This window comes from Squalius cephalus, assembly GCF_949319135.1.
Source record: "Squalius cephalus genome assembly, chromosome: 19".
NCBI lineage: Eukaryota > Metazoa > Chordata > Actinopteri > Cypriniformes > Leuciscidae > Squalius > Squalius cephalus.
Window position 1 is genome coordinate 13294684 of NC_137140.1, and position 10705 is coordinate 13305388.

Sequence of the window (10705 nt, forward strand, 5' to 3'; positions counted from 1 at the left end):
GCACGAAAGTAGTTCGGCCCGATGAGATCTATATGTGTACCGAGTTTCAAATTAATTCATGCAAGCGTGTTTGATATATGGACCAAGTTTTAGAACCCCGTTCAAGGGGGCGCTGTTGAGCCCCCCTGCCACGCCCGGCTACCAGATTCAGCCCCGCCCTGATGGCCGCGGGTTCTGACCTGTGTGCAAAGTTTCAAGAGTTTTCGAGCACGTTTAGGGACCCAAAAGCCCCAGAAACCTTGAAAAACAAATGAAAAAGTAAATCTCACTCAACTGACAAATCACCCCCACCCCTCACACACTCAGAGACAGAGAGAGAGAGAAAATTCTCCAAAAAATCACATTCAAACCAAAATATCTGACTTTCTGTTGCTTTGAGCTAATAAGTGTAAATTAGAAAGTTGTCCGGCTCGATAAGAACAATATACATACCAAGTTTTGTGATTCTAGGTAAAACTAAGCCCCCATTTTTGACTAAAGGTGGCGCTACTGAGCCCCTCACCACGCCCGTTTCTGAAACTTTGCCCATGTCTACTGGATAATAAGTGTGATGTGTCTGTCGAGTTTCATGCAATTTCAAGTATGTTAAGAGTCTCAAAAGCATCAAAAAAGAATATTAAAGTTTGATGCGTTGCCATGGCAACAGTATCTAAGATATCAATAATCCTTTCACAGGTCTACATCTGCCGTGTGTCTACATTATACACATAAAGTTTGAAGCAAATCGGGTAAAAATAAGAGAGTGATTTCAAAGCATTTTGAAAGTGACACACTTCCTGCTGCCAGTTGGTGGCGCTATAACTTTGACTCACAATAGTCACATCCTTGTGTTCGGCCTCTTACAACGAACACACTGCTGAAGTTTCATCAAGATCAGATAATGTATGCTGAAGTTATAACACACTTCCTGTGTCCCTTATTCGCCATAAATTCGTTTCCTTGCCACGGCCAAACCGTTCGAGATATCAAAAATCCGTCCGCAATTTAGCATCCTCAATGTCTTGACTTCATGCTGACCGAGATTGGAGGCGATTGGATGAATTCTCTAGGAGGAGTACATTAAATTCCACAGCATGCGTTTCAAAACAACCCATAATAGCCGACTTCCTGTTGGGCTGGCGTAAAAAGTAAAAGTACGAAAGTTGTTCGGCCCGATGAGATCTATATGTGTACCGAGTTTCATATTATTACATGCAAGCGTGTCTGATTTATGGACCAAGTTTTCGGACCCCGTTCAAGGGGGCGCTGTCGAGCCCCCCTGCCACGCCCGGGTACCAGCTTCAGCCCGGCCCTGATGGCCGCGGGTTCTGACCCGTGTGCAAAGTTTCAAGAGTTTTCGAGCACGTTAAGGGTCTCAAAAGTGCCCGAAAGGTTGACAGAAAAATAAGAATAATAATAAATATAGCTGCGAGCAGCGATTACGGGCCCAAGCCGGTGGCACCGCAACCCTGTTGCCTTTAGTTACCTAAAGGCACCGGGGTGGCGGTGCCACCGGCTTTGGCCCTTCATCGCTGCTCGCAGCTATATTTTATATATATATATATATATATATATATATATATATATATATATATATATATATATATATATATATATATATATAAGACAGAAACCTTATTACCTTATTCTGATTTTATGATACACTCAAAATATTCCACAACAAATCTTTTAAATTTAATGTAAAAATAAAAACGAAAGTAAGCACTGTTGGGCTCACGTAACCCTCTCATTAGAATCAAAATGTTTCAGCATTTGCGATGTATTTGGATGCTAAACTATTCTTTATTATAGGCTTTGTTCTTCACTCGTGTTCCAATATCGACGGAAAAAATCATCCTCTTCACACGCGCAAAAATGTGCTTGAAACATCACAGTGGTGCGGTGCTTACTGTGAATGTACGAATTGTACTACTGACTATTTAGAGCAGTGTAATTTGTATATGTTAGGTTAACTATTTTATTATTATATTTTATTAAGGCTATAATGAACAGGCTGCGATGTCAAGATTGCAATACTGGAATGTGTGTTTGTGTGTTTGTGTGTGTGTGTGTGTGTGTGTGTGTGTGTGTGTGTGTGTGTGTGTGTGTGTATATGTGTGTTCATGTTTTTCTATCCCGGTGGGGACTTCAACCTGAATGCACACAGACTCATGGGGACTCATGTCACAGTGGGGACCTAAATAGAGGTCCCCATGGGTAAACAAGCTTATAAATCATACAGAATGAGTTTTTTTGGAAATGTAAAAATGCAGAAAGTTTTCTGGGATAGGTAGGTTTAGGGGTAGGGTTAGTGTGAGGAGATAGAATATACAGTTTGTACAGTATAAAACCATTAAGTCTATGGAGAGTCCCCACAAAGATAGTAAACCGTGTGTGTGTGTGTGTGGCGTGGGCGCGATTGAACAGTGGACACATAAAAACATACTCCGTCATTATACAGGACGACATTCAAACTGCAAAGTGTTAACTTATATGTGTGTACAGTCGCAATAAAACACAACATTGTGCTTTTGTAAAATAATTTCAAGCAATCCACCCCCCGAAAGGCGCTAATTGTAAAATTAAACTAAAATGCTCATGGCTGCACGGGCATTCATAACGGTGCGCATCCACGGCGAGGAACGAGCAGAACAGAGTGAATGTTTTTCAGTTAATTCCTACTTCCATAGGAATTCATTTGAAACGCTCGCTCAACCACTATCAATGTCAGTGCGGACGAGCATATTTTACTTTCGTTTTTAAGTTGGCGATTCAAAAGCCCCCAGCGGTGTCACACATAGATTAACCAGTGGTAAAATATTCTCACCGTCACAAACCTAGTATATTTTTATGTAGATACAATAGGCCTACCTGATTTTGAACACAAGAGGGCAGTATAGCCCTATGTATGACTTGACTTTTATGGGACTAAATAGTACAATTACTATTTTTAAACTTATAAATAATTATTAAATTGGAAAAGAAAAGAATAAAATGGGTTTAGTTGTGATATTTTTATACTTTTATATAGAAATAAATGGTTTAATTACATTTTTAGAAGATGAGGCTTTAAGTGTTACTTTACTTTAGTCCCTCACTATAGCAAAACCGTTTGAGATGTTTAATATCCGTTCACAATTTAGCATCTTTAATGTATTTTCATCATTTTGAAAAAGTTTGGTGTGAATAAAATAAACCAGTTAGGAAGAGTAGCTAAAAACTCAGAGTCTGAAATATCCAAAAAATCCACATTCAAACCAAAATATCTGACTTCCTTTTGCTCTGAGCTAATAACTGTAAATTAGAAAGTTGTCCGGCTCGGTGAGACCAATATATATACTGATTTTTGTAACTGTTGGTAAAACTAACCCACCCACTTTTGTCAAACGCATGTTGAAAGTGACACACTTCCTGCTGCCAGTTGGTGGCGCTATAACTTTGACTCACGATAGTTACATCCATCTGATCTGCCTCTTACCACGAACACACTGCTAAAGTTTCATCAAGATCAGTTAATGTATGCAGAAGTTATAACACTTCGTCTCCTCTCTTTTCTCGCCATAAATTTGTTTCCTCGCCACGGCCAAACCGTTCGAGATATCAAAAATCCGTCCGCAATTTAGCATTCTCAATGTCTTGACTTCACGCTGACTGAGTTTGGAGGTGATTGAATGAATTCTCTAGGAGGAGTACATCGCATTCCACAGCAAGCGTTTTCCAAACAACCCATAATAGCCGACTTCCTGTTGGGCTGGCGTGAAACTTGACAGAGGGAAAGTTGTTCAGCCCGATGAAATCTATATGTGTACCGAGTTTCATATTAATTCATGCAAGCGTGTTTGATATATGGACCAAGTTTTCAGACCCTGTTCAAGAGGGCGCTGTTGAGCCCCCCTGCCACGCCCGTTTCTGAAACTTTTCACATGTCTACTGGCTAATAAGTGTTATGTGTCTGTCGAGTTTCATCCAATTTCAAGCATGCTAAGAGTTTCAAACGCATCCGAAAAGAATATTAAAATTTGATGCGTTGCCACGGCAACAGTATCTAAGATATCAATAATCCTTTCACAGGTCTACATCTGCCGTGTGTTTACATTATACACATAAAGTTTGAAGCAAATCGGGTAAAAGTAAGAGGGTGACTTCAAAGCATTTTGAAAGTGACACACTTCCTGCTGCCAGTTGGTGGCGCTATAACTTTGACTCACAATAGTCACATCCATGTGATCGGCCTCTTACATCGAATACACTGCTGAAGTTTCATCAAGATCAGATAATGTATGCAGAAGTTATAACACACTTCCTGTGTCCCATTATTCGCCATAAATTAGTTTCCTCGCCACGGCCAAACCGTTCGAGATATCAAAAATCTGTTCGCAAGAATTCATCCTCAATGTCTTGACTTTATTCTCACCGAGTTTGGTGGCGATCGGATGAAATCCCTAGGAGGAGTATTTCACATTCCATTGTATGCGTTTTCCAAACAACGTATAATAACCGACTTCCTGTTGGGCTTTTGTAAAACTTAGAGCACGAAAGTTGTTCGGCCCGATGAGATCTATATGTGTACTGAGTTTCATATTATTACATGCAAGCGTGTTTGATTTATGGACCAAGTTTTCGGACCCCATTCCAGGGGGCGCCGTCGAGCCCCCCTGCCACGCCCCGGGTACCAGCTTCAGTCCGGCCCTGATGGCCGTGGGTTCTGACGTGTGTGCAAAATTTCAAGAGTTTTTGAGCATGTTAAGGGCCCCAAAAGTGTCAAAAAGGCACAAAAAAAAATAATGAAGAAAAAAAAAAAAAATAATCCTTACGGAAACAATAGGGCCTTCGCCCTTTCAGGGCTTGGGCCCTAAATATAGCTGCGAGCAGCGATTACGGGCCCAAGCCGGTGGCACCGCAACCCCGGTGCCTTTAGTTACCTAAAGGCACCGGGGTGGCAGTACCGCCGGCTTTGGCCCTTCATCGCTGCTCGCAGCTATATTTATATATATATATATATATTAAAGACCAAAAATATTGCTTGACTTACCTTATTCTGATTTTATGATACACTCAAAATATTCCACAACAAATCCTTTAAATTTAATGTAAAAATAAAAATGAAAGAAAGCAGTGTTGGGCTCACGTAACCCACTCATTAGAATCAAAATGTTTCAACATTTGCGATGTATTTGGATGCTAAACTATTCTTTATTATAGGCTTTGTTCTTCACTCGTGTTCCAATATCGACGGAAAAAATCATCCTCTTCACAAGCGCAAAAATGTGCTTGGAAACACCACAGTGGAGCGGTGCTTACTGTGAATGTATGAATTGTACTACTGACTATTTAGAGCAGTGTAATTGTTATATGTTAGGTTGACTATTTTATTATTATATTTTATGAAGGCCATAATGAACAGGCTGCAAAGTCAAGATTACAATGCTGGAATGTGTGTGTGTGTGTGTGTGTGTGTGTGTGTGTTCATGTTTTTCTATCCCGGTGGGGACTTCAACCTGAATGCATACAGACTCATGGGGACTCGTGTCACAGTGGGGACCTAAATAGAGGTCCCCATGGGTAAACAAGCTTATAAATAATACAGAATGAGTTTTTTTGGAAATGTAAAAATGCAGAAAGTTTTCTGTGATAGGTAGGTTTAGGGGTAGGGTTAGTGTGAGGAGATAGCATATACAGTTTATACAGTATAAAAAAAATTAAGGCTATGGAGAGTCCCCACAAAGATAGTAAACCGTGTGTGTGTGTGTGTGTGTGTGTGTGTGTGTGTGTGTGTGTGTGTGTGTGGCGTGGGCGCGTTTGAACAGTGGACACATAAAAACATACTCCGTCATTATACAGGGCGACATTCAAACTGCAAAGTGTTAACTTATATTTGTGTACAGTCGCAATAAAACACAACATTGTGCTTTTGTAAAATAATTTCAAGCAATCCACCCCCCGAAAGGCGGTAATTTTAAAATTAAACTAAAATGCTCACGGCTGCACGGGCATTCATAACGGTGCGCGTCCACGGCGAGGAACGAGCGAGGAATGTTTTTCAGTTAATTCCTACTTCCATAGGAATTCATTTGAAATGCTTGCTCAACCACTATCAATGTCAGTGCGGACGAACATATTTTACTTTCATTTTTAAGTTGGTGATTCAAAAGCTGCCACTGGTGTCACACGTCGATTAACCGGTGGTAAAATATTCTCAAAGTCACATATTACCTAGTATATTTTTATATAGATACAATAGGCCTACCTGATTTTGAACACAAGAGGGCAGTATAGCCCTATGTATAAGGAGGAGTAACTAAAAACTCAGAGTCTGAAATATCCAAAAAATCCACATTCAGACCAAAATATCTGACTTCCAGATGGCCGGAATTAATGAATGTAAATTAGAAAGTTGTCCGGCTTGATGAGTACAATATACAAACTTTTTTTTTTTTACTGTAGTTAAAACTAACCCGCCCACTTTTGTCAAAAGCATGTTGAAAGTGACACACTTCCTGCTGCCAGTTGGTGGCGCTGTAACTTTGACTCACAATAGTTACATCCATCTGATCTGCCTCTTACCACGAACACACTGCTGAAGTTTCATCAAGATCAGTTAATGTATGCATAAGTTATTCCACTTCGTGTTTCTCTTTTCTCGCCATAAATTCGTTTCCTCGCCACGGCCAAACCGTTCGAGATATCAAAAATCCGTCCGCAATTTAGAATCCTCAATGTCTTGACTTCATGCACACCGAGTTTGGTGGGGATTGGATGAATTCTCTAGGAGGAGTACTTCGCATTCCACAGCGTTTTCCAAACAACCCATAATAGCCGACTTCCTGTTGGGCTGGCGTAAAACTTGACCTGGGGAAAGTTGTTCGGCCCGATGAGATCTATATGTGTACCAAGTTTCATATTAATTCATGCAAGCGTGTTTGATCTATGGACCAAGTTTTGGGACACCATTCAAGGGGGCGCTGTTGAGCCCCCCTGCCACGCCCGGGTACCAGCTTCAGCCTGTCCCTGATGGCAGGGGTTTCTGACTTGTGTGCAAAGTTTCAAGAGTTTTTGAGCACGTTAAGGACCCCAAAAGTCCCTGAAACCTTGATTAACAATATAAAAGCAATAGTCAAATCCCCCCCTCCCCTCACACACACAGAGACACAAAGAGAGGGAGTGAAAATTCTTCAGAAAATCCACATTCAAACCAGAATATCTCTCTTCCTGTTTGTCGGAGATCGTTAATGTAAATTAGAAAGTTGTCCGTCTTGATGAGAACAATACACATACCAAGTTTTGTTGCTGTTGATAAAACTAACCCCCCCACTTATGACTAAAGGTGGCGCTACTGAGCCCCTCACAACGCCCGTTTCTGAAACTTTGCACAAGTCTACGGGCTAATAAGTGTGATGTGTCTGTCGAGTTTCATCCAATTTCAAGTATGTTAAGAGTCTCAAAAGCATCAAAAAAGAATATTAAAGTTTAAAGCGTTGCCATGGCAACAGTATTAAAGATATCAAAAATCCTTTCACAGGTCTACATCTGCCATGTGTTTACATTATACACATAAAGTTTGAAGCAAATCGGGTAAAAATAAGAGGGTGATTTCAAAGCATTTTGAAAGGGACACACTTCCTGCTGCCAGTTGGTGGCGCTATAACTTTGACTCACAATAGTCACATCCATGTGATCGGCCTCTTACAACGAACACACTGCTGAAGTTTAATCAAGATCAGTTAATGTATGCAGAAGTTATAACACACTTCCTGTTTCCATTATTCGCCATAAATTCGTGTCCTCGCCACGGCCAAACCGTTCGAGATATCAAAAATCCGTCCGCAATTTAGCATCTTCAATGTCTTGACTTCATGCTGACTGAGTTTGGAGGCGAATGGATGAATTCCCTAGGAGGAGTACATTAAATTCCACAGCATGCGTTTCCAAACAACCCATAATAGCCAACTTCCTGTTGGGCTGGCGTAAAAAGTAAAAGTACGAAAGTTGTTTGGCCCGATGAGATCTATATGTGTATTGAGTTTCATATTATTACATGCAAGCGTGTCTGATTTATGGACCAAGTTTTTGGACCCCGTTCAAGGGGGCGCTGTTGAGCCCCCCTGCCACGCCCGGATATCAGCTTCAGCCCGGCCCTGATGGCCGCAGGTTCTGACCTGTGTGCAAAATTTCAAGAGTTTTCGAGCATGTTAAAGGCCCCAAAAGTGCCCGAAAGGTTGACAGAAAAATAAGAATAATAATAATAATAAATAATCCTACCGGAAACAATAGGGCCTTCGCCCTTTCAGGGCTTGGGCCCTAATAATAATAAATAATCCTACCGAAAACAATAGGGCCTTCGCCCTTTCAGGGCTTGGGCCCTAATAATAATAAATATAGCTGCGAGCAGCGATTACGGGCCCAAGCCGGTGGCACCGCAACCCCGGTGCCTTTAGTTACCTAAAGGCACCGGGGTGGCGGTGCCCCCGGCTTTAGGCCCTTCATCGCTGCTCGCAGCTATATTTATATATATATATTTATATATATATATATATATATATATATATATATATATATATATATCTTTAATGTATTTTTATCATGTTGAAAAAGTTTGGTGTGAATAAAATAAACCACTTAGGAGGAGTAGCTAAAAACTCAAGGGTCTGACATATCCAAAAAATCCACATTCAAGCCAAAATATCTGACTTCCTGTTGCTCGGAGCTAACGACTGTAAATTAGAAAGTTGTCCGGCTCGATGAGACCAATATGCGTACTGATTTTTGTAACTGTGGGTAAAGGTAACCCCCCCACTTTTGTCAAAAGCATTTTGAAAGTGACACACTTCCTGCTACCAGTTGGTGGCGCTATAACTTTGACTCACAATAGTTACATCCATCTGACCGGCCTCTTACCACGAACACACTGCTGAAGTTTCATCAAGATCAGTTAATGTATGCAGAAGTTATAACACTTTGTGTTTCTCTTTTCTCGCCATAAATTCGTTTCCTCGCCACGACCAAACCGTTCGAGATATCAAAAGTCCGTCCGCAATTTAGCATCCTCAATGTCTTGACTTCACGCTGACCGAGTTTGGTGGGGATCGGATGAATTTTGTAGGAGGAGTACATTAAATTCCACAGCATGCGTTTTTCAAACAACGCATAATAGCTGACTTCCTGTGGGGCGGAGCTAATAACATAGAGCACGGAAGTTGTTCGGCCCGATGAGATCTATATGTGTACCGAGTTTCATATTAATTCATCCAAGCGTGTTTGATATATGGACCAAGTTTTCGGACCCCATTCAAGGGGGCGCTGTTGAGCCCCCCTGCCACGCCCGGGTACCAGCTTCAGCCCGGCCCTGATGGCCGCGGGTTCTGACCTGTGTGCAAAGTTTCAAGAGTTTTCGAGCACGTTAAGGGCCCCAAAAGCCCCTGAAACCTTGAAAAACAATTATAAAAGCAAATCTCTCCTAACAGACAAATCCCCCACACCCCACACACACACACTGAGATACAGATACAGAGAGAGAGAGAGAGAGAATTCTCCAAAAAATCACATTCAAACCAAAATATCTCACTTTCTGTTGGTCAGAGCTTATGACTATGAATTAGAAAGTTGTCCGGCTTGATGAGAACAATATACATACCAAGTTTTAAGTCTCTATGTAAAACTAAGCCCCCATTTTTGACTAAAGGTGGCGCTACTGAGCCCCTCACCACGCCCGTTTCTGAAACTTTGCACATGTCTACTGGATAATAAATGTGATGTGTCTGTCGAGTTTCATGCATTTTCAAGCATGTGAAGAGTCTCAAAAGCATCCGAAAATAATATTGATGTTTGATGCGTTGCCACGGCAACAGTATCTAAGATATCAATAATCCTTTCACAGGCCTACATCTGCCGTGTGTCTACATTATACACATAAAGTTTGAAGCAAATCGGGTAAAAATAAGAGGGTGATTTCAAAGCATTTTGAAATTGACACACTTCCTGTTGCCAGTTGGTGGCGCTATAACTTTGACTCACAATAGTCACATCCATCTGATCGGCCTCTTACAACGAACACACTGCTGAAGTTTAATCAAGATCAGTTAATGTATGCTGAAGTTATAACACACTTCCTGTTTCCATTATTCGCCATAAATTCGTTTCCTCGCCACGGCCAAACCGTTCGAGATATCAAAAATCCCCTGGCAATTTTTCATCCTCAATGTCTTGACTTCATGCTGACCGAGTTTGGAGACGATTAGATGAATTCCCTAGGAGGAGTACATTAAATTCCACAGCATGCGTTTCCAAACAACCCATAATAGTCGACTTCCTGTTGGGCTGGCGTAAAACTTAGAGCACGAAAGTTGTTCGGCCCGATGAGATCTATATCTGTTCCGAGATTCATATTATTACATGCAAGTGTGTTTGATTTATGGACAAGTGTTCGGATCCCGTTCCAGGGGGCGCTGTTGAGCCCCCCTGCCACGCCCGGGTACCAGCTTCAGCCCGGCCCTAATGGCCGCGGGTTCTGACCTGTGTGCAAAGTTTCATGAGTTTTTGAGCATGTTAAAGGCCCCAAAAGCCCCCGAACCCTTGAACAACAATAATAATAATAATAAATATAGCTGCAAGCAGCGATTGCGGGCCCAAGCCGGTGGCACCGCCACCCTCGTGCCTTTAGTTACACTAAAGCCACCAGGGTGGCGGTGTCACCGGCTTGGGCCCTCCATCGCTGCTTGCAGCTATATTT